We start from the raw sequence: 25,983 nt of genomic DNA on the forward strand, positions 1-25,983 counted from the left end.
ACATCCATTCCAGCTGGACTGGCCCAGATGCTTACCTTGACACCTGTGTCCCTAGGAAACCGATTGTTTTCATTTTCATGCCAAACCCCTGCACTGCTGGCTTCCAAAGCTCAAGTGGGTAAAGCCCTTCTGAAGTTGAGTCTGAGTGCCCTGGGAGGAGTAAGCCGGAAGGAAGCAGAGCGGGAAGAGAGCATCCATGCAGTTCAATAGGACAGAGGCATCCTCAAGCACATGTGAACAATCAAAGGGGTCTGGAAAATTATCTTGTCCCCTACCAAAAAAATAAACCTCTTCACTATATCCAGCCGCAAGCAATTGCTCACCTCCATTAAACACTCGCGTAAAGGCTGACTCAAATGACCCCTCTGCCTACGCCTGTGAAAGGCATGCTGTAAGAGGGAAAGAGTGTCTACAGAGACATTTTTAACCATGTATAAAACATGAAAATGGTCACTCCCAAGCCTCCGATATGAACCAAAGTATCAAATAACTGTGCCTGATGGCTATGTGTCCTAGGCTACCCCCAGAATCCATGACTTATTGATTCTGTTGTTAAATATTGCCAGTTTCTCACAGAAATGTGGATCCTGTGCACCGTCTGTAAGAGCTGAATAAAGATTTGAAGGACTCTACGGGGCCTCACAGCACTTGCCACCTCTACATCCACCTCTACAAGAATGGATGCTTAGAGGCTTCCGAAACCACCAAACATCTGTACTGAGCATGTGCAAGACACCCAAGAGCTCATGGGCTCTATCAATGTTCGAGGCAGTGTGCTAAAATATTCCGTGGCTTACTTTACTTCACTTTTACACACATCCTTGTCATTATTAACATCATTATGAAGGTTTACAGCAGTGGTTCTCAACCTGTGGGTCACGACCCCCTTGGGTTTCATATATCCAATGCCTGCATAGCAGATATTTACATTACAATTTACAACAGTAGCAAAATTATACTGATAAAGTTGTAATGATGTAATTTTATGGTTGGGGGTCACCACACCGTAATGAACTGTATGAAAGGGTCGCAGAGTTAGGAGGGTTAAGAACTCCTGCATTAAGAGGGTTTCAAGGAAGGAGGTGACTGCCCCTGATCACACAGTTCCTAAAACGTCAAAGAATCATCTTCAGGCCCCACACACAAAATCTTTAGTTACTCGCCCATCTGAGCACAGGTCGTTTAATACAGGAGTCTCAGACTTGGCTGCCTGTTAGTCACCTAAGAAAGTGTTGTTAGTGGCTGGTAATATGGATTCAAGCTTTGGGGAAGCTGACTTAACTGATTTCAGGTGTGTCCTGGACACTGAGGCATTTTACAACTTCTGGGACAATTCTAGTGTGCAGCCAAGTCTGAGAATTAAATGAATAATACAGCAGGAAGCGCTGTGCACTCCTTTTCTCTCCACACTGTGTGCTGCACACGGGACATATTTTATTAGCGTGGGATCTTATTAAATTTAGGTAAGCCATTATGGTTAAGGGGGTGGGCTAGAAGCTGTCCCTACTTGTGATCCAAGGAAAGACTCGGAAGGAAATGTAGATTTATTTTCAAAAGAACCAACAAGAAATGCACAAAGGTGAAAAGTGTGGAAACAAAATTAGACAGATGAATGGGGGGAGGGGTTGGATAACTACGAGCATAACTTCTAAAAATGATGCATTAAAAAATGTAGTGAAAAGAAAACCGGACGATCCTAGAGCAACGGTGGGTGAAGTGATGCCAGGAGAGGAGTGGGTGGGGCAGTGCCAGGGGAGGCATGGGTGGTAGAAGAAAGGGAGGAAAAGGAATGAACAAAACCAGAATGAAGTCTATCTAGAGCAGTGAGTCTCAACCTTCCTGATACTGTGATCCTTCACTACAGTTCCTCATGCTGGGGGAACCCCCAACCATAACATTATTTTTGTTGCTGTGTCATAACTATCATTTTGCTACTGTTATGAATCATACCGTAAAATATCTAATATGCAGGATATCTGATACGTGACCCTGTGAGGGGGTCGTGACCCACAGGTTGAGAACTTTTGCGTTAGCGTAACTTCTTTCTAGGTCCTCTGATATCGGATACTCCCTGTCTGTAGATAGGAGAAGGGTAGGCGACCTTGCAAACTCTTGGCTTGCCTGGGCTTTATAATGTCTGTCCTAGAGAACTGCCTTCACTTTGGTTCCTCCCTCCAGTGCACACCAGCGGCCTCCGCTGGCCACACTCTGCTTTGCAGTAGATGCCTGACAGAGTTCTGGAGCTGTGGGGATCTACAGTGCTCTGGTTGGGAGCTTAGGGGGCTTCCATAGTCCAGCCTTGTAGTTCCTTGGCAGAGTGAGAGAAATCAGATGCCAAGTCCAAACCGTAAACAATGTAAGAGACAGACAATGAGAAGTCCAAAGACCTCACGGGTCTAGTTGCCAGTTTGATGAGACCAGGATTCTGCTAAATAAGATAGGTCAGTAAAAAGGGAAATCCCACTGTGTCACCCTGTTTGTCTTTCACTGACTACTTTACTGTCTATTGTACTGCTAAGTGCCGATCCCCAAGACCTGGAGTCTGCAAGTACCCCCTAAGTTAATTCTGATTGGTAAATCAAGATGCCAACAGCCAATAGCTTGGCAGAAGTAGGTGGGGTTTAGTTTTCTCAAGCTTGGGGTTGGAGGAAAGAGAAGAACGCAGAAGAGGAGGAAGGAGAAGCCGCCATGGGTTAAGCGTCAAGACAGCATGGCCCTGAGGGCTGCCCAATTGGAGCTAGGAGCATCTGAGATGGAATGTAGGAAGTAGTAAGTAATAATTTGGGGTTATCGATAGGAAAGCAGAGTCTAACAGCATGGAGGGTAGGCAGCTGCCCAGCTTTTGTGCTGCTTAAGAGTTATTAAAAATATAGACCGCCGGAACCTGAAGGAACAGACCGGATAAACAGTTCTCTGCACCCAAATCCCGTGGGAGGGAGAGCTAAACCTTCAGAGAGGCAGACACGCCTGGGAAACCAGAAGAGACTGCACTCTGCACACATCTCAGACGCCAGAGGAAAACACCAAACGCCATCTGGAACCCTGGTGCACGGAAGCTCCCGGAAAGGGCGGCGCAGATTTTCCTGGTTGCTGCTGCCACAGAGAGCTCGGGAGCAGCACCCCGCAAGCGAAATTGAGCCTCGGGACCACAGGTAAGACCAACCTTTCTGCTGCAAGAAAGCTGCCTGGTGAACTCAAGACACAGGCCCACAGGAACAGCTGAAGACCTGTAGAGAGGAAAAACTACACGCCCGAAAGCAGAACACTCTGTCCCCATAACTGACTGAAAGAGAGGAAAACAGGTCTACAGCACTCCTGACACACAGGCTTATAGGACAGTCTAGCCACTGTCAGAAATAGCAGAACAAAGTAACACTAGAGATAATCTGATGGCAAGAGGCAAGCGCAGGAACCCAAGCAACAGAAACCAAGACTACATGGCATCATCGGAGCCCAATTCTCCAACCAAAACAAACATGGAATATCCAAACACACCAGAGAAGCAAGATCTAGTTTCAAAATCATATTTGATTTTGGATGATGGAGGACTTCAAGAAAGACGTGAAGAACTCCCTTAGAGAAACACAGGAAAACATTAATAAAAAAGTAGAAGCCTACAGAGAGGAATCGCAAAAATCCCTGAAAGAATTCCAGGAAAACACAATCAAACAGTTGAAGGAATTAAAAATGGAAATAGAAGCAATCAAGAAAGAACACATGGAAACAACCCTGGATATAGAAAACCAAAAGAAGAGACAAGGAGCTGTAGATACAAGCCTCACCAACAGAATACAAGGGATGGAAGAGAGAATCTCAGGAGCAGAAGATTCCATAGAAATCATTGACTCAACTGTCAAAGATAATGTAAAGCGGAAAAAGCTACTGGTCCAAAACATACAGGAAATCCAGGACTCAATGAGAAGATCAAACCTAAGGATAATAGGTATAGAAGAGAGTGAAGACTCCCAGCTCAAAGGACCAGTAAATATCTTCAACAAAATCATAGAAGAAAACTTCCCTAACCTAAAAAAAGAGATACCCATAGGCATACAAGAACTCCCCAATAAAAAGACATAGATTAACAAACTGGATACGCAACGAGGACCCTGCATTCTGCTGCCTACAGGAAACACACCTCAGAGACAAAGACAGACACTACCTCAGAGTGAAAGGCTGGAAAACAATTTTCCAAGCAAATGGTCAGAAGAAGCAAGCTGGAGTAGCCATTCTAATATCAAATAAAATCAATTTTCAACTAAAAGTCATCAAAAAAGATAAGGAAGGACACTTCATATTCATCAAAGGAAAAATCCACCAAGATGAACTCTCAATCCTAAATATCTATGCCCCAAATACAAGGGCACCTACATACGTAAAAGAAACCTTACTAAAGCTCAAAACACACATTGCACCTCACACAATAATAGTAGGAGACTTCAACACCCCACTGTCATCAATGGACAGATCATGAAAACAGAGATTAAACAGAGACGTAGATAGACTAAGAGAAGTCATGAGCCAAATGGACTTAACAGATATTTATAGAACATTCTACCCTAAAGCAAAAGGATATACCTTCTTCTCAGCTCCTCATGGTACTTTCTCCAAAATTGACCATATAATTGGTCAAAAAACGGGCCTCAACAGGTACAGAAAGATAGAAATAATCCCATGCGTGCTATCAGACCACCACGACCTAAAACTGGTCTTCAATAACAATAAGGGAAGAATGCCCACATATACGTGGAAATTGAACAAAGCTCTACTCAATGATAACCTGGTCAAGGAAGAAATAAAGAAAGAAATTAAAGACTTTTTAGAATTTAATGAAAATGAAGGTACAACATACCCAAACTTATGGGACACAGCACACCTAAAAGCTCTAGAACAAAAAGAAGCAAATACACCCAGGAGGAGTAGAAGGCAGGAAATAATCAAACTCAGAGCAGAAATCAACCAAGTAGAAACAAAAAGGACCATAGAAAGAATCAACAGAACCAAAAGTTGGTTCTTTGAGAAAATCAACAAGATAGATAAACCTTAGCCAGACTAACGAGAGGACACAGAGAGTGTGTCTAAATTAACAAAATCAGAAATGAAAAGGGAGACATAACTACAGACTCAGAGGAAATTCAAAAAATCATCAGATCTTACTATAAAAGCCTATATTCAACAAAACTTGAAAATCTGCAGGAAATGGACAATTTCCTAGACAGATACCAGGTACCGAAGTTAAATCAGGAACAGATAAACCAGTTAAACAACCCCATAACTCCTAAGGAAATAGAAGCAGTCATTAAAGGTCTCCCAACCAAAAGGAGCCCAGGTCCAGACGGGCTTAGTGCAGAATTCTATCAGACCTTCATAGAAGACCTCATACCAATATTATCCAAACTATTCCACAAAATTGAAACAGATGGAGCACTACCGAATTCCTTCTATGAAGCCACAATTACTCTTATACCTAAACCACACAAAGACACAACAAAGAAAGAGAACTTCAGACCAATTTCCCTTATGAATATCAACACAAAAATACTCAATAAAATTCTGGCAAACTGAATCCAAGAGCACATCAAAACAATCATCCACCATGATCAAGTAGGCTTCACCCCAGGCATGCAGGGATGGTTTAATATATGGAAAACCATCAACGTGATCCATTATATAAACAAACTGAAAGAACAAAACCACATGATCATTTAATTAGATGCTGAGAAAGCATTTGACAAAATTCAACACCCCTTCATGATAAAAGTCCTGGAAAGAATAGGAATTCAAGGCCCATACCTAAACATAGTAAAAGCCATATACAGCAAACTAGTTGCTAACATTAAACTAAATGGAGAGAAACTTGAAGCAATCCCACTAAAATCAGGGACTAGACAAGGCTGCCCACTCTCTCCCTACTTATTCAATATAGTTCTTGAAGTTCTAGCCAGAGCAATCAGACAACAAAAGGAGGTCAAGGGGATACAGATCGGAAAAGAAGAAGTCAAAATATCACTATTTGCAGATGATATGATAGTATATTTAAGTGATCCCAAAAGTTCCACCAGAGAACTACTAAAGCTGATAAACAACTTCAGCCAAGTGGCTGGGTATAAAATTAACTCAAATAAATCAGTAGCCTTCCTCTACACAAAAGAGAAACAAACCGAGAAAGAAATTAGGGAAACGACACCCTTCATAATAGACCCAAATAATATAAAGTACCTCGGTGTGACTTTAACCAAGCAAGTAAAAGATTTGTACAATAAGAACTTCAAGACACTGAAGAAAGAAATTGAAGAAGACCTCAGAAGATGGAAAAATCTCCCATGCTCATGGATTGGCAAGATTAATATAGTAAAAATGGCCATTTTACCAAAAGCGATCTACAGATTCAATGCAATCCCCATCAAAATACCAATCCAGTTCTTCAAAGAGTTAGACAGAACAATTTGCAAATTCATCTGGAATAACAAAAAACCCAGGATAGCTAAAACTATCCTCAACAATAAAAGGACTTCAGGGGGAATCACTATCCCTGAACTCAAGCAGTATTACAGAGCAATAGTGATAAAAACTGCATGGTATTGGTACAGAGACAACAGATAGACCAATGGAATAGAATTGAAGACCCAGAAATGAACCCACACACCTATGGTTACTTGATTTTTGACAAAGGAGCCAAAACCATCCAATGGAAAAAAGATAGCATTTTCAGCAAATGGTGCTGGTTCAACTGGAGGTCAACATGTAGCAGAATGCAGATCGATCCATGCTTATCACCCTGTACAAAGCTTAAGTCCAAGTGGATCAAGGACCTCCACATCAAACCAGATACACTCAAACTAATAGAAGAAAAACTAGGGAATCATCTGGAACACATGGGCACTGGAAAAAATTTCCTGAACAAAACACCAATGGCTTATGCTCTAAGATCAAGAATCGACAAATGGGATCTCATAAAATTGCAAAGCTTCTGTAAGGCAAAGGACACTGTGGTTAGGACAAAACGGCAACCAACAGATTGGGAAAAGATCTTTACCAATCCTACAACGGATAGAGGCCTTATATCCAAAATATACAAAGAACTCAAGAAGTTAGACCACAGGGAGACAAATAACCCTATTAAAAAATGGGGTTCAGAGCTAAACAAAGAATTCACAGCTGAGGAATGCCGAATGGCTGAGAAACACCTAAAGAAATGTTCAACATCTTTAGTCATAAGGGAAATGCAAATCAAAACAACCCTGAGATTTCACCTCACACCAGTGAGAATGGCTAAGATCAAAAACTCAGGTGACAACAGATGCTGGAGAGGATGTGGAGAAAGAGGAACACTCCTCCATTGTTGGTGGGATTGCAGACTGGTAAAACCATTCTGGAAATCAGTCTGGAGGTTCCTCAGAAAATTGGACATTGAACTGCCTGAGGATCCAGCTATACCTCTCTTGGGCATATACCCAAAAGAGGCCCCAACATATAAAAAAGACACGTGCTCCACTATGTTCATCACAGCCTTATTTATAATAGCCAGAAACTGGAAAGAACCCAGATGCCCTGCAACAGAGGAATGGATACAGAAAATGTGGTACATCTACACAATGGAATATTACTCAGCTATCAAAAACAATGACTTTATGAAATTCGTAGGCAAATGGTTGGAACTGGAAAATATCATCCTGAGTGAGCTAACCCAATCACAGAAAGACACACATGGTATGCACTCATTGATAAGTGGCTATTAGCCCAAATGCTTGAATTACCCTAGATGCCTAGAACAAATGAAACTAGACGGATGATCAAAATGTGAATGCTTCACTCCTTCTTTAAAAGGGGAACAAGAATACCCTTGGCAGGGAAGGGAGAGGCAAAGATTAAAACAGAGACTGAAGGAACACCCATTCAGAGCCTGCCCCACATGTGGCCCATACATATACAGCCACCCAATTAGACAAGATGGATGAAGCAAAGAAGTGCAGGCCGACAGGAGCCAAATGTAGATCGCTCCTGAGAGACACAGCCAGAATACAGCAAATACAGAGGCGAATGCCAGCAGCAAACCACTGAACTGAGAATAGGACCCCCGTTGAAGGAATCAGAGAAAGAACTGGAAGAGCTTGAAGGGGCTGGAGACCCCATATGTACAACAATGCCAAGCAACCAGAGCTTCCAGGGACTAAGCCACTACCTAAAGACTATACATGGACTGACCCTGGACTCTGACCTCATAGGTAGCAATGAATATCCTAGTAAGAGCACCAGTGGAAGGGGAAGCCCTGGGTCCTGCTAAGACTGAACCCCCAGTGAACGTGATTGTTGGAGGGAGGGCGACAATGGGGGGAGGGTTGGGAGGGGAACACCCATAAAGAAGGGGAGGGGGGAGGGGGTTGTTTGCCCGGAAACCGGGAAAGGGAATAACACTCGAAATGTATATAAGAAATACTCAAGTTAATAAAAAAAAATAAAATAAAATATAAAGGCTGTGTATGATTTTTATCCAGAAGTTCAATGTCCAAATGTGGGTAGAAAACCTGGGCCGGGATTAAAATAATTTCTACAACAGGATGTAGTGAGGGAATGCTCAAGACAGGAGTTATGGGAACAGGAGGAAGAGACCGCAGGCGGGCCAGCTCACCCAGAAAAACGCATACGAAAAGGGCATCCTGCTCTCCGTGGCTGGCTGAGAGTTTGTCAAGTTTATTAAGGGAGGATAATGCTGGGGTTTGATAGCGCTGAGCCTGAAATAGTTGCCTCAGCCTGTGGGGACCAGCACGCCTGCAGTTCAGTGCTACAGAGTCTGAGAACGCTGGAGTGTACCTGACTTCCTTGTCTGCTCCCTTCAGCAGAGCAATTCGTATTCCCGAGCTTTGACAGTGTGAAGTCGGGTCCTCAGCCGGGACTGACCTCAGTGCCACCGTGACTTCCTCGCTCCTGCCAGCCCGCGGTACACTTTGACCTGTATTCTGCTTTCTTATATTTCGATTACTGATGTCACATGTCATTCCCCTACGGCCATCCGGTTAACTTGGTTTCTGTATTTTTGTCAGGGTTGGACAGTCTTCTTCTCAGGGGCCTCCCTCCCCACCCCTACATTTTTTTTTGACCTGTGCCCTCTGTGCCACACTTATGACAGTATTTCAGTATTGCCTTTTTGGTTTTTTGAGACATTCTCATGTTTTTATTTTCTCCACTTTTCACATTCATCTAATTTTATTCTGAAGGTCTACGTTTTGGGGACTTCTTTTTACCCTTTCATTTTCTACTTCTTATTTTCCCTAACCCCACCCACTGTGGAAGGTTCTTCTCTCCCTCCTTTATTTCACTCTGGCCTTTCCTCTGGTTCGCCCGGCCCCATGAGTCCTTTCACCTGTTCAGCCATTTGCTAATTGCACTAAGTTTTTGGGGTTTTTTTTTGTTTTTGTTGTTGTTGTTGTTGTTTTTGTTTTTGTTTTCTTCATAGCACTTTCTCTATTAGATTTTTTTTTCCTGTTTTGTGGACCATGATGCTGCACACTGAATCCAAACCCTCTGAGAGATGCTCGAGAAACCAAGCTGAGGAATATGCAGGACAGAAGGAGCTGGGATAGACAAAGATACAGCTGATCCACTGGATGTAATTGTAGCACAAATTTCCAGACAAGAAAGGACAGACATCAAACCCAGGAGCCATTAGAGCCCTGAATAGACCGGTCCAGAGAAGAGCTTCTCCATTAGATGCTGTAGTTAAGATGTCAAAAAATACAAAACGGAGAAACAGTATTAAAACCTGTAGAGGGAAAAGGTCAACTCACCTAGAAAAGCCAATACGTCAGGAATGACAGCAGCAATCCTAAAAGCCATGGAAACATGGACGACCCTATCTTAAGCTTAGAAGCAAGAGACTATCAACCGAGACTCCAATATCCAAGAGAGGAATCTCTTAACATTGACAGGGGGGTAAGGACATTTCAAAATAGCATGAAGCAAGCACATTCGTGGCAATCAAAACAGCACTGAGACACTTCAAGGAATGTTATATGCAAAGGAAGAATGACAGTTTGCTCTCAGGGTACAGGAAAAATTAACCGTCCTGAGGAGAGATGGACACAGGCGTCCAGGGAGGAACCGGTGTGTCTGACACAGCTCTACAGACCATCCTTGCTACAACTGAGGGGTGACTAAAAGAACCGGCTGTCATGCACGCAGCCAGGGAGCCTGGAAGGCCGCAGGCTGAGCAGTAGGAGGTCAACATGAAGTAACTCAGTGGTGTTTTTAGAGAGGGTTTTTGGGTTTCGGTTTTGTCTCCTGATGCTTTATCTGGGCCTTTTATCTTTTCAGCCTTTCGAGTCAGTTGCTTATATGTCATGTTTTCTGGTATTGGCTTTTCTGGGATTCCTGTATGTCTGAATGTGTGTGTCTGCAGCTGTAGGCACTTCTTATGCCTTTTCTGTGATTCCTTTTTTTCCTGTTTGTTTACTTTGTCATATTCCAGTTTGTTTTTTATTCTATTTTATTATTTTATTTTGTTATTTTTTAGGTGGTGTTTGTTTTCTAATGAGAAAGACCAAATGTGGTTTTGAGTTGGTGAGGAGGTAGGGAGGGAATGGGAGGAGTTGGGGGAGGGGAAACCATAATTGGAGTGTACAGTATGGAAATAACTCAATTTTCAATTTAAAAAAGAAAGAAGAACTGGTAAGCATGGCTTGATGTTAGCCCTGAGGTGCACATGCCCTCCGATGTATGGTGAGGGATGCAGCCTGGCTGGCTGGATTTAAAACGGAATCCAATTGCCGCTTAAAGACTCCCAGATGGGGGCTCAGAGGATGGACGACCATCAACCCAGCAAAGAGAAGCCAGAAAAAGCTGGCACAGCCTTTCAGATAAGCCAACTTCAAGACAAAACGGAAATGAGATCCGAAGATTACAAGCTACAAGGGGGAGCAGAGATTAGTCGGTGAACTCACCCCAATTCCCACAAACCTGAGGGGGGCGGATAAAGTGCTTGCCGACAATCCAACAGCAGAGTGGGATCTAAAGGCCAGAAAGGTCTCTCGTTCTTAGGGCCCCAACTGTTTTGCCCTAAGCAGTAATGATTGGATGATCCTTTCATAATAGTGAGTTTCTTAAATGTGATCACGAGGAGGTATTAGAAAGTAGGAGTAAAAACATTCATACTGAGTCAAAAAACAGTCTTCTGAAAATGAAGCAGAAGTCAATAGACTCCTGGGAGAAAATCTCCACAGCGTCCTTTTGTTCCGTGGATGTCATCTAATCCTCCCTTGGTCTGTAAATAAACATCTACTTACAAAGATGCTGAAATATTATGGGACATTACTGCCAGGGCTTTCTTCTATGTCTAGCATCTCGTTCAGCTACTGTACGCTCTCACTGTGTCTGTCATAAGAGCCCTAACAGGAAGGATCTTATTGTCACATCACTATTCCGGCCTTATGGATGAGGGCTAAACAAAAGAGCAGATGTAGATGACTTGTCAGTTTCTCCTGAGAGCAGCACTCTACACATTACTGCAATGATCTCCGTCTTCCCATTGGCTAAGTGTGCCAGAGCATGGTGATGGTGATGGGCTGTCCCTTCTGAGATTAGATTTTCAAACTCCATGACTTCTGCCTTGAAAGCACTCTTTCCCAGTTTTAGCTAGCCCATTCTAGTACAAGGAGAGCTGTCCTGTGGGTAGATTCACACACCATGGAACTAAGGTGGCCCTGGCCAAAAAGCTAGCATAAAAATGAGGTATTCATATACTCCACAAGAACAACAGACATGTTTATATGCAGGTGAGGGCTGACACATGTTAGGTCAAGGCCATGATTGGACAGTACAAAAATAAGTCGGGGACAAAGCTTTTATAAGGTGGAAGAGAAGGGGAAGAAAGAGGAGACCCAAGATGGAGACAGAGAAGGATGACCCAGATCTGGGTGGTCTTGAAAGGCCCTAGGTAGTTACATTTAAGGGATGGATTACTATAGGTAAATTTATCTTATCTAGATGGGTGGTTTATATCCTTAGCAATTGGTTGTGAGTGTATTGTTTGGAAGTATTGTGGATTGAGAATTTAACATATAAATCTGATTGATAAACTACAGCTTATTGAGTCCTGATTTTACTAGGTTGCTGGGAACGTGAGCTGAGACCGTGGCAGAGAGCCACAATAGGCCAGCCCATGCTGGACCTCTAGAGCCCTGATTTTAAGGGGTAGCTGGAACCAGAGAGTCCTTGGCTAGAGCGTTCTTGGGAGCGGCATAAAGATAAAGATACCCCACAGTGCCATGTGGTCCTATGGGTGCCGGTGCTAGCACAGAGTAAAAGGTTTAGACATTTCTTAATATTTACTGAAACACAGACATGTGAGTGACTCAACAGGAAATCTACCCAAATCGATCCTGAGAGTACTATAACAACATCTGGACTGCTGATTCTACAGAACAAAAACAGGATACAGCAGGATTCCTGCGCAGCCCACTGAAACGTGTGTAGTAGATGATTGTGTCACTTGGCTTTGGGATAATTTGTTACAGTGCCATTGATAGATAAGACATCTAGTAGATTGGAGTCTCTCGATTGAAATTCAGGGGTATGTAACCTCAGAGCCTCTTACTTTGTGGAGCGATGTCACCAATCATAGTCTACGGCAGCTCACTGTAAGCCAGGCTACTGTAGGTTAAATCCATGTGCTGTCTAATTTCATGTCAACTTGACACAAGCCTGAGTCATTTGGGAAGAGAGAACTTCAATTGAGAAAATGCGCCAACCAGATTGGCCTACGGGAGAGTCTGAGATGCATTTTGTTGATTGACGTTTGATGTGGGAAGGCACAGCTCAGTGTGGGTGGTGCCACTCCCGGACAGGTGATACAGTGAGTTAGAAGGATGGGCAAGCCATTAGAAGCAATCCGGGAAGCAATGTTCCTGCATGGTCTCTGCTTTAGCTCCTGCTCCTGCTCTGACTTCCTTCAACGAGGGACACTGATGTAAACAGAATAAACCCTTTCCTCTCCAAGTTGCTTTTTGTCATTTTTTTTAAATCACAACAAAAGAAACCACAACTAAGACAGTCAACATCTTCGCTAACACCTAAAAGGTGTTACTGATCTCTTCTAGGTACCAGGAACACCTTCTGTGGTATTAAATTAAAAGGGACAAGGTTCATGGCCTCACTATTGACTTGACTTTTGGAAAGAAAACACAAACATGTGAACATGTATAAGTGCACACACACATACACCTACACACAAACTAGTAAACAGGCTTTAATGTCTTTACTCAAATCCAAATTAGCGACACTTATCTTGATTATAGATGCAATACCAACCTCTCTAGAATTTTTTGTACATTTCCTACTTTGTCTTTTATTGGATATTTTTTGGTGTCCTGAAATTTTCTGTCAGATACACACAACCGTCCAAAACTGTGATTTGATATTAAAACTGTTATTCACCTTTGCCTCTTCTCTGAACATCGGCACACTAGTATTTAAATAATTCCTCCTGGAGTTAATACAAGGTAATTTGTGTGGCAGAGGGAGTATTGGAGAATAAGTCGATAGAAAAGGAAAGGAATGACGGAGTCATTTCAGAGTAAAACATGGGCTGGGAAGATGGCTCCGGGCGTGATCTAATTTTGTTGCTATCACTGAGATAGAACACTAACCCAAATCAACTTGAGGAGGGAAAGGTTCGTTGTGCTTAGACTTCCCTGTTACAGTCCCTTACTAAGAGGATATAGGGCAGAAAGAACCAAAGCAGAGACCATGGAGAAATTCTGGTTATTGGCCTGCTCCCAGAACCCATGTCAGCCCTTCATTTATTAAAAACCCAAGTCCACCACTTTCCTCCAGAAGACACCACCAACAGTGGCTAAGCCCATCTTTATCAATTATCAATCAAGAAAATGCTCCACAGATATACCACGATGAAGGCACTTCCTCAATTGAGGTTCCCTATTCCCAGCTATCTCTAGTTTGTGGACAAAACTAACCAACACAGGGGATAAGGCCATTTTGTGAAAGCACAGGGCCTGTGTTTGATGCTCCAGTCAGAAATGGCTGCATATGCTTGTAATCCCCACACTGGGGAGCTGGGACGAGCAGGGCTTGGGAGTGCTCTGGTCAAATACCCTAGCCAAAAAGACGAACCCCAGTTCAATGAGGGATTCTGTCTTAAAGAAATAAGCCTAGGAAAATAGAGGAAGGAACTCAATGCCTTCCTCTGGCCCTCACTTGGACGTGCATTTGCAGCCATGCACACATTAGATTGATAATATGCAGCTTATGTGATGATGCTTCTGGTCTGACAATTAGGGGATTATGGAAAAGAGGCTGCTGTTGATGTTGACTTTGAGTTCCTGATGATCTTCAGGGCTATGTCCTCAGTATAGTTTATGAGACTCGAAGGCTATAAAGCGACAGCTTCAGAACAATGTGCTATGTTTTCCCTCAAGCTGCTTAATAAAGAACTGTTGTTTAATAAAGAGCTAGGACTACAGATAAAATATTGTTGTGATTTACATTTTAATCTACACAAATGTTTCTTTCTGCTTCCAGCAGCTTAAGTAGCCTTTCGCTTTCCTATTTTATCAATGGTATTAGCTTTGCTTGCTATTTTGGCCTCACATTTATCATCTTTAACTATGCTAATGCTGTATGCTCCTCTTTACAAATGACTCTACCATGGGAATTAACAAAGCATCCATGTTCGCCCAACACAATTTCTAAGTCAAAAGAATATCACTCTAGATATTCCTAACGGATCATATATCCAGCCTAGAAGCATCTTCTTGGGAAATTACTCACCAAGAACCAAAGACACAGCTTGAATTTCCTGGTGCCTCATCTTCCATTGTGTGCCCAGGACTAATGAGCCCACAGTGGTGTCAAATGCTGTACCTATAGAGTCCCTATCCAGGAAAACAGAAGAAGAGAATCAGGCTGAGTTCAGTCAGAACAGTATACCCAAAGGAGACCCTATGAAGGCAGGGACTTAAACTAGATAGACCACCACCCAAAACGGACAGCATAAATAGTAAAATAAACATGAACCACAGGAAGCAGCGATGGAAAATGTTGGGTTTTTTGATGTGATACTGCACAGGAATAAAAACTCAAACCACACGGAGTATCTCATGTGTACAGTCTCAGCACTTGGTAGATAAGGCAGGAGAAGACTGTGAGTTGTAGGCCAGCCTGGGTTACAGCATGAGACCAGGACACATCAAGAGGACACAGGTCCTGAAACAGTGACAGTGAGGACAAAAAGGGACAGAGAGTGTGCACAGAAGAGAACTACAAGCAAAGGGTCTTTCCCAGAGCTACAGAAAGGCCTGGACCTACACACACACACAGAGAGAGAGAGAGAGAGAGAGAGAGAGAGAGAGAGAGAGAGAGAGAGAGAGAGAGAGAGAGAGAGAAAGAGTTTAGACTATGAAGCTGTTGCAGGAGACAAAGTGACTTTGAAGATTCACCGTGATGATGTTCTCTGCAAAAGCAAAAGACTTCTGAAGGGCATCAAGAGAAGCTAATCTCCCAAAGCAAGCCCGCATCTGATTGCGATTGTTCAGCCGAGTAGCGTACACGAATGTGGTGTGCTAATATCATCAAGCTCCCAGAAAAGAAGATCATTCATTTCAGAACATCACCTCCTATCATGCTAGAAGGCGGCAGGACAATAAAGGACACTTGCAGGCTTTCTACAAAGATGTCAGGAAATACACCAGCAGGGTGCTGTTGGGGAGGAAAGGGGGGAGACAAATGCAGAAGGAAGCTGGCACACGAGGAGAACAAGCAGAAGAAATTTAGAAAACTCTGAGAAAAGAGGAGAGAGGGAGGTAAGAGGCAGTGTGAGGTAAAGAGGAGGAAAAGCCACTAACTCCACGAATAGCAACCTGGGAAGTAAAAGAAAACTGCTTGGCGTACATCAAAGGAACCAAGCAAACAGAGGCAGAGCAAGAAAGGAGGGCAAAATGGGTAAACATAAGCTCTGCTGCCCTTTATAAATCAATGCGCATAAACATGGCTTTTGTCAGTTTAGAAATAACCACCACAATAAAAACTTCAAATAAAGCTTTCCAGCGGTTCTCCTCAAAACGATAATTTTAAAAAGCATAGTAAGAAACACTGAGATGATGTCCATACCCTTAGTCCTTTTGCCCTTCAGTCTGTAAATATGAATCACATTAATACTTTTCCTGTTAGAACTTAGCTCTGAGAGAAGCTATAATTAATCATACTTTTAAATTTTCTTTCTTAGGAAAATGCTGATTTTTTTCATCTATAGTCATAAAATCAATGATCCTGTAACTTTAAGTCTTGTTGTGTTTGGTTTTGGTATGTTTTGACAAGTTGCCACTATTTTATCCAACCCAATCTCAAATTTGTAATCCTCCTGCCTCAGCCTCCTGAATGCTGCCGTAACAAGTATGCATCCCTAAATCCAGCCACTTATTAGTATCTTACATTGATTAATGTAGTACTATACATTGTTATTTCAGATAGCTTTTTCTTTTACTGTTTGGAGGAGGGCAGGGATTTTTGACATTTTATGGTCTTTAATGTCATTAATGGTCAAAGGGAGAGTCTTTCAATTTGCCCCACTTTGATGTCCAGATATGCCACCTCGGCTTCATATCATTAATGGTCGGCACGATCTATCTGTCTGCCTGACTTCCGCCTTCTTTCATGCCTCAGCATTTATTTTGCAGTTTTACGTACTAGTCTTGTTCTCCTGACTGAGTTGATTCCCTATGAAAACGTTTTTTGACGATCTCGTGATTTTGTGCTTAACACAATTCAGTGAGCTCGGGTAGCTTGCCCCATCATAGGTGCTCCCCCTGGCGTTCAACTGTCTCTGAGAGACTTGTGCCAGGGCAGCTGCTGCACATCCCACACCTCCACTACCCACAAGGGTTACTACCGTCCTTATCCACACCAGCTGGGAGACTACAGATAAGGATAATGTTCATTCAAAAAAGTTAGAAGCAGGGTAAAGATGTGGCTCACCGATTAAGAGCACTAACTACTCTACCCAAAGACCTGGGTTCAATTCCCACCACACACATGGCAGTTTACAACTATCTGTAAGACCAGTTTCAGGGGACCTGGCACCCTCGCACAGAAATAAATACAGGCAAAACACCAATGTACATATTTTTTCTTAAAAAATAAAGATTTAAAAATCTAGGAAGGACCTTACATGCTTTCATTTCAGAGATACAGTACTGTATGGTGGACATATTTGTTCTTATTTTAACATTATCCAATGTGCATTTGAACAATATGCAATATATATTGAAACACCATGTGATGCCCATAAATGTGTATAATGTATCAACAGAAACTTGGATTGAAAGAATTAAGACTGGTGAGTTATGCTCTCTATACAATGAGAATCCTTAGCTACCTCACAGGAACCTATACCCTGGAGGAACACAATGAGATTTTTCATGCAAAACTGCTTTCTAAATGGTGAAGGGCTGTGTGCACAAAATAATAAGGAAGCAAAGACTCCTAGCTGGCCTCATAAAAAAAGTGCGGCATTTCATGACTGGCTCACACCATTTTGTACTCTATGTAGAAGCATTTTCTAAATGGCAGTTTTTTTGTTTAAAGGCTTGTATAATTTCCCCAGCTAAAACTCTTTTGCTGACTTCTTAGAAAAAGATATTAGATTCTTTGTACATAGAGACATGTATAACAAGGTTGAAGTTTAACCTGCTAAGACTCACATGTGTAAGGTGAATAAAACATTATTTTATCTGTGACTAATGCAATCTTTCTTTCAACCCCCCAATTTCTGCTCTGTTTTAGATAAAGGTTAACTCAATAGAATCAATGCTTAGACAGGGTGTGGAGACAGTTGTGTAAGTCCCTAGTGTTGTGTTATAAAAGGCTAAGGAGAGGGAGGATATGCTTTATGGAGGTCTGGGGGAAGGGAGTATCTCAGCAGGCCCATGCTGAGATGTCCCTGTCCCCTGAGGGACCAGTCACATGACGGTATAGTATAGAATAGAGGTTATTCAGGGCATGGGAAGGGGAGTTAAGAGAGTAGTAGGGCAGAGAAAGAGAGAGAGTAGGGAAGTAGAAGAGTACAGGAGGAGAGGAGGAGAGTAGAGGCTGGTCATGAGCATGTGAAGAGAATTGGGGAGGGGAATGGGAAGAGAAGGAACAAAGGGAAAAGAGAGAGCAAGAGGAAGCAGGAGCAAAAGCAAGGCTGAGGATGGGGACAAGCAGCCCCTTTTATAGTGTCAGGCATACCTGGCTGTGACCAAGTAACTCTGAGGGTGGAGCTTAGACAGAATGCGAACACCTAGTGACATTGAAGGTAAAGGGTCCTTTCCCATTGTGCTAGAGTGCTGTGTGCACTGGAAGAAATGGCCATCCTCCTCCTTGGAGTCCTGTGCTGGGTAGCTTTCTATCTAAAGCTAATGCATATAACACGTATCCTTTGACTCTGATAGTCATCCCTGCACCACTGCTTTGCTTCTATAGGCTGTGGGTTCTGAAGTCTCTTGCCTATTCTTGGTTCACCTAAACTGCCACATTAGCCCCTGAGCAGGCCAACTAGACCCAACTCAGTGACCTCTCATTAGAGCAGTGAAGCATCTCAGACATTTGCTTGTGACTGTCTTCCAGGGCGGGAGGAACAGTCAGATCTTCCTTCATCCTTGGTGCTATCTTCCTTTACCTAACCCTCGTGCTCCTCCTCAAGCCTTAATGGAAGAAAGGGAGGCGAGCAGCCCATGTCTCTGTGGGCTTAGATTTTTTTTCAAAACCTACTTTATTAAGGATCCTCAGATGCTTCCACCCCCCTTCTAGCCCACTGTCTAAAAGTAGGGGAGAAAAGATTGTAAATTGAACAAGGAGATGTGGACCCGCTTAGAAGTAGTTCCTTGAGGCAATTCCAACCTCCATTTGTCAGGATACCAGAAGTCCAGTTCAGTAGCATCAGGATATCAAACACAAATCTGTTGCACGATCCAGCAGAAACCAACAGGCCTCCGCCGAATCAACAGAAGTCAACAACAACCAGATCCAACCCTGATGCCAGGAGAAGTTCTCTGGCATGCTTCTCTCAATGAACTGAAGATCAGCAAAGACTTGAGACCAATGGAACATTGCAAACCTAGCTATGCAAGTGCCCCATCATGGTCCATTGAGTCTTACTTACATTGTCTCCAAACATCATTTGTCTTCCTCCAGGTCTTGCCTCAGCAAAATACCATATCACATGACACAACCAGGCACTTCTACCTCATGTCCCCTTTCCCACACCTGCAAGATCAGCTCAGAGGAAATGTCTGATCATCCCTCCTCAACCCAGGTTCCTCTACCTATGAAAGGATCTGGGTTGACATGAGTGTACAGGCACCTTCCCTAAGACACTGGAGGATTCTGCTAATTTATTGATCTTGCTAGATGTTATTGTAGAGGAAACTAGGTCATCCTTTCTCAACACCATATCACAGGTTCAGAAAGAGGGCTGGGCAGGTGAAGGTGCCCTTACAATTTTCATTGGGTCCCTGGAAAATACCTGATAGAGGGAAAATGACTCCTATAAGTTATCTTCAGACCTACAAAGGTGCACACACACACACACACACACACACACACACACACACACCAAACTTTCATGTGTATGCACATATACGTTCCTATTCATACACATTAAATAAATAGACAAACAAATACAAAAGTACAGCTTGCAAGCCTACTTACTAGCTAGGTGAATAATCCGATTTTGAAAACTAGAGTTCGAATATGCACTGGATCTTTCACTCTGCATTCCTTTTATAAGAGATGCTATTTTCCAGCCCATCCCTCTACCCCTTCCAGACAGCTGCCCAGGGCAGGTAAAGCTATAAAGTGTGCATAGGAGAAGATGGAGAAAGAGAAGGAAAAGTGGAGGAGGAGAAAAATGAAGAGGAGGAAAAGAGGAGGAAGTAAATTAATAATTCAAATTACTACCCATATGACAGGGAAATGCACTGAAATAAAATACACCATTTTCATGGAATGAAGGGAATACAATTCAGACACAGAGACAGAACTCCTCTGGAGTTGGCACGAAGCCTCAATCCTTATTCAGGGTTCTGTAGCATTAGTGAACCTTGCAAGACTCCAAACATCCCAGGGCAGTCAGTCAATCCTAGCATCAGTCTATGATCAGTATCCTAAATACTCTCGGCAGAGATGATGTGGAAGGACGGGGCTAACTTGAATCCTTACACTGCTGTGTAATAGAAACCAGAGATTTAGATATCTATAGCAGATGCTGTCTACAAATGCCTAACACTACTGATGATGGGACATTTCAGAGGTGGGTCTTCCAAGGAAACATAGACCAACAATTACGATGCTTTCAACACTGTTTCCATTCCCCTCTCCAACTAAGCATTTGTGACCTCATACTGAGTTAAAACGACTCTGAGTTACTAGTGTTGTCAGAGTGAGAAGGAGTTTGGCAGCCTTTAGGAGAAAAAGGAAACTCAGAAATATATAAACTGACGATATTAGCTTGCTACATACTTCTCCCTGTTAAACTAGAATGGAATTTAAAGCAGACCTCGTTTGCCAGTATTTATAGTGAGGATTATACGGGAGAAAGGTTATATTTATCATGACTAGCCTTAAAACAAAAATGTACATTTAGTTCAGTGTTCACAAACACAAACAGTAGGTAATCCATGTAGATTAAGAGGAGGGACATGAGATTGGCAGATGACGAAGAAGACGTGAGGCATGACTACCTACAGGCATTTGAGTGTGACAGTTTAGTTTTCAATCCTCTTATAATCAAGAAAGCACATCCCACCACTGCTGTATGCAGAAAGCTTGTGTATCTTCTAAAGAAATGGAGCTGGTTTCTAGTTCATAAAGCAAGTGAAGATTGTTGTATGAACTGTCAACATGAGCACTCTATGGCATAGCTAAGGGGAAGATTTTTATTGTGGACACAAGGGAGAGATCAACCAGAGGCAACTGGAAGAGTCCAGAGGAGGAAAAGGAAGTGTTAGATTGAGTACAGTGAGCAGACTGGACCTGGACAGGGGAGAAGTAGGAACAGAAGACAGAAAGAGGGAGAGGGGAAGGAAATCAAATGATGAAGATGAATACAAGAGATTGTGGGTGAAGAGAGGGTTTTCTCTTCTCCTGTGAATTCTCCTCTCTTCTGTGTCTGTGTGTCTCAGTGCCACATTAGATATGTGCTCCAAAGATGTAGAACAGCACGGTTCTCTCTGCTCTTTGAAGGATTCATGCACAGGCAATGATGAGATGGCCATTGAAGATGCAGAGGTCACCACTTCCTAATCTTTCCCCTTAAAAAGGACCTGAGGCACATAGCCCTTCATTTCTCTTAATGAAGGGTAACCTGTGTGTGATGACTTGAATGAGAGTGTCTATGATAGGCCCATGCATTTGAACGCTTAGTCTCCAATTGAGGGCATCATTTGGGAGGTTTAAGAGGTGTGGCCTTGTTGGGGGAAGTACATCATTGGTGGCAGGCTTTGAGTGGGCATTTAAAGACTTTCATGAATTCTCTCTGCTTCCTGCCTGTGGTTGAGTCCTGATTAAACTCTTTCCTCTCTAAGTTGCTTTGTCCTGGTGATTTGCCAACAGAAAATTAACTAACACACTGAGTTGGAGGATGAAGAAATAACAAGCAAGAGCACACTCTGGGGGTGGGGGGGATAAACAGAGTGACAAGACCTGGGGCTGCTTCTATGTTAAAACTTTCCCTTATTTTAAAAAGTTGATTGTTAGACAGTGTAGAACTTCAAAGTCAATTTATCTGCAGACAAATTTTCTTTTTCCTTACTTATATTCTTAGCTCTTCAAATTAGTTTCATTCTTTGAAACTCATGAGGCCAGAGAAGACCAAGTTGTGCTTGACTTCATTCTGTCTGAGCCACATAGAGGTAGCCTCTGAAGCCAAGGTTCCTTTGCACACTTCAATGCAGTCTCCACCACTCCCTTAGGCTTCCCCATCTTGGAGGTGCCCTCTCACCATCTCTGGCTGTTGTGTTTATTGTAGATACTTGGTTCCTCCCATATGCTTTCCATCTGAACCATAGGCATGAATACATCCTCTTGTCTACAGTCTCCGTTCCCAGATGTCCCCAACATCAAACTGCAGTCAGGATCTCCTCCCCATATCCAACACTGTCTGCATGCTCACCTGAATCTCTAAAGGAAACTACAGAGTGGGCAGTCAAGGGGTTCGCCTCCAGAGGTTACAGTCAGGAGTAACCATGACTCAAGGCATCCTGATTCACCACCCGGCCTGAACTGACTCTGAGGTGAGGGAGACCTTAATTATGTTGGCTGACAGTGGCTGGCTCATTTTTGGGGAAGACTCATACGTGAATTCCAAAAGCAAATGGTTCAGATATTGTCAAATGAGTGCCTTTATTCTGGGAAAAGAAAAAGCCTAATTTAGTGAGACTTCCTTTGACATCATAGTGTCTCCATTTTACCTTTTTCTCTGATAGAGGAAATAAACGTTGCCAGACTTAATGCATATTAGGGGGGTGTGAACAAGCTCTGCCTGAGATAAACATGGACGTTTTTCCTGCATTTTTATTTCTTCCTAAGCTGGGTTATTTAGTTTTCTGCCTCAATATGCGGAGATGTAGAGTTTCAGAACTTATCAGAATCCTGTAATTAGACCTCCTCTCAAACCTACTCTCCAAGCTTCAAGATTACAGTGACTCATCTTGCTGAAAGATGTATCATCTGGGTTCTCTGGGAGCATCTGACTGGTACAGACAGTGCACCTGCAACTCAAGGCATCACACAGCCTTGAGCACACCAAAGACCTCAGAGTTGACTGCTCTGTTTTTCTTCCCAAGTCAAAGCTAAACCTAGAAGGGTCAAAGTCACTTAAAAAATAAATAGTAGGCACTCTCTGTTCTGGGAAAGCAGTCATGGGGTGAAGGGCAGCAGATAAATTGGGCAGAAAGAGCTGTAGCCAAATGCCACTCACATTCGTGTATATTTTTAAATACTGCCCAATGTGTTCGTTTGCTCTTCTTGGCAATTGTTTATTACCCTTCAGGCCTCTTTCTGCCCCCACCCCAGAACAGGGGAAGAAAATGATATCTGGATCAGAAGAAAAACAAAGCAGCTCCTGCCAAGCAGCAGGGAGGCTGACTAAAGAGCATGCTAGTCTTCCACGGGAAATGGACAGAAGTCAAAACAATACCTCTCACCTCTCATGGAAGATAAAGTTGAAAGGACTGTGAGAGATGAAGAAATGAAAATAAAATTGTTAATGCTCCTGAGGCATGACTAAGACTTTCTAATGTTGTTAAGTCAAAATCAGACATTTTTGGCCAAAGTCAATGCCACGCCCAAGAAAATGGAAATCATAACTGATGGGAAAGAGTGAGCATAAATAAAACGTTTTTTAAAACTATGATGAAGAGTCCGAAACCATGAGGCAGGCCATAGACCCTGACCTTATCAGCACCATAGCTCTGATGATGGACGGTGGTCGCCAGGATTCAGAGTGGAACATCGCCCCTCCTGTGTGAAGACAGCAGAGCAGAAATGCAGGTGATCTGGATCAGCCCTTCCGTGTCCTGTGTTGGAGATCTTGCAAATAACACAGGACAAAATATGAAGAGAGAGCCAGAGTGACCGGCATTGTTAAGACCAAATTCAGAGAGTGAGAGCAAGTGCAGGTACATCCTGTCCCTTCCTATCCAAAGCCAAGCACCATAAAAGACACCTGATCTATCGCTCATCTGAATAATGTGCTCAATGACCAGCCCATGACTCCCTTCAACAAATCTCAAAACTTGGACCAAACCTTTCTGTGTGTCCTGCCCCTTTGTTGTTTCCCTAAGGCATGTAGAAGCTTCTCACTGAATTAGAGGTATGTGTTCAAGGTTAAAAGTCCTCCAATCTCAAAGGCATGTAATGAAGGCCTCATGAATTTGGTCTTCATTTCCTTTTCTACTTAACTCTTCTCACCAACTTCTCGGTCCCTTCCAAGGAAATCTGTTTTTCCGTAATTATGTGATTATTTGCCTCCTGAGTCCTGGCATATATCCAATCCTAGAGTAGCATCTTGTACTAGCTCCTTCCCAGTCAGTGAGTTCCCTGCCCCAGTCATCATTGACTGGGCTTTTGATTATTTAAAGCTGGTAAATTCATATTCCTGGCTCTTGCCCGTCAGAGAAGAAATTGTTCCTCTTCTAAAATTTTCTCTGGCTAAACATGCAAAAATCTATGAGTTCCAAATTTATTGACATAATATCGAATCCTATACAGGAAATGGCCATTCACGGCAGTAATGAGATTAGCAGGAAAATTCCTAGTAAGTTCTCCAGAGAATAAGATAAGACCTTGATCCAACTATGCTGCATATGCCAGGATAAACAAGTTGCTGCAATACTTAATTTATAACAAGAAATAGGCTTTGGCCTTTGATCACTTCCTGGCATAGGACATCTAAACCCCGTGATCTCCTGAGTGATTGTGGGTATATTTCTTTTTCACACTACAATACTTATCTTCATTTCCTTAGAGCTTCCTGGTGCTGAGAGTTTCTTTGCTGAGCTCCTTGGTGGTAGAAATTTCTTTAATGGGCCCCTAGATGGCGGGAGTTTCTTCGATGGGCTCCTGGGTGATGGTTTCTTTTGTGGGTTCCTGGATGAGCACAAGATCAAGCAATGACTATAAATGTAGAGCTTTTACCAGCCACCTCCATCATTCATGAAGGAGAAAGGGAACATAAATCAAATGACTGACTAGTCATCTAGGTGATAAAGCTTCCATTAAAAAAAAAAACCTGAATGAGATTTAATGGCTCATGCCAGCTCCACAGGGGCTCTCTCAAACCCTGACCTACCTGTGTCCTCCTCTGGCCATTTACCCTAGTGACAATCACTGTTTTCTGGATCTGTCCTAGGATCTGTCCTAGGGTCTATCCTATCAAATAACTAAACCCAAGGAAGAACCTGTAGGAACCTGCTTTTTAGTTTGTCAATCGGAGGCATGAATTAAAACCTAGATGTGGATTATGATCCGAAGTGAGGACAGTATTGAAGGACTAATCCCTTCACCTATGTAGTCTCTGCATCAGAATCATGTTAAATTGTGGGATGCCCAGCTGGTACAGAGCTGCTTCAAGTATGTTTTGAAAATAAGGGAGAACCTACACATCTAGTAACACACACACACACACACACACACACACACACACACACACAAACACTAACACAGAAATACATACGTATGCATTCATACATACATGCATACATACACGAATGCACACACATGCACATGCTTGCACACACATATGCATATACAGACATACAGACAAGCACACATACATGCACACACATACATACATACATGCACATACACAGACACACACAGATACACAAAAGGGAACTACCATTTATGGTGGTTTGGATTAGAATGATCTCCACAGGTCCATATGTGTGAATACTCGGTCCTCAGTTGGTAGAACTTTTAGGAAAGGATTAGGAGGTTTGACCTTGTTGGAGGAAGTGTTTCATGGGGGTTAAGCTTTGTGGGCATACACCATGCCCATTAAATTCTCTGCTTCCACTAGTGGATCAAAACGTGAGCTCTCAGTTGCTATTCCACCCTCCTGCAGCCTGCTTTTCACTCCACTATCATGGACTGAAACCCTCTGAAACCATAAATCCCAAATAAATCATTTCTTCTATGAGTTGTCTTAGTGTAGCAACAGAAAAGTAAGAAAGACATCATATGATCCAGCAACCCCACTATTGGGTACATATTCAATGAAGGCAAGGCCTCAAGGCAATATTTATACACTCGATCAGATTATTCACAGCCAAGAAGTGCAAACAACCCATGTCCATCCATCAGTAAATGAATCAATAATCAAAGTATTGTATATGCATATGGTAGAATATCATTCAGTCTTCAAGAAGAAAATCCTGTTACATGCTGCAGTGTGAATTGAGCTTGAGGACATTACACTAAGCGAAGTAAGCAGCCACA

The sequence above is a fragment of the Rattus norvegicus genome, chromosome 6, assembly GCF_036323735.1.
Source record: "Rattus norvegicus strain BN/NHsdMcwi chromosome 6, GRCr8, whole genome shotgun sequence".
In the NCBI taxonomy this organism is placed as follows: domain Eukaryota; kingdom Metazoa; phylum Chordata; class Mammalia; order Rodentia; family Muridae; genus Rattus; species Rattus norvegicus.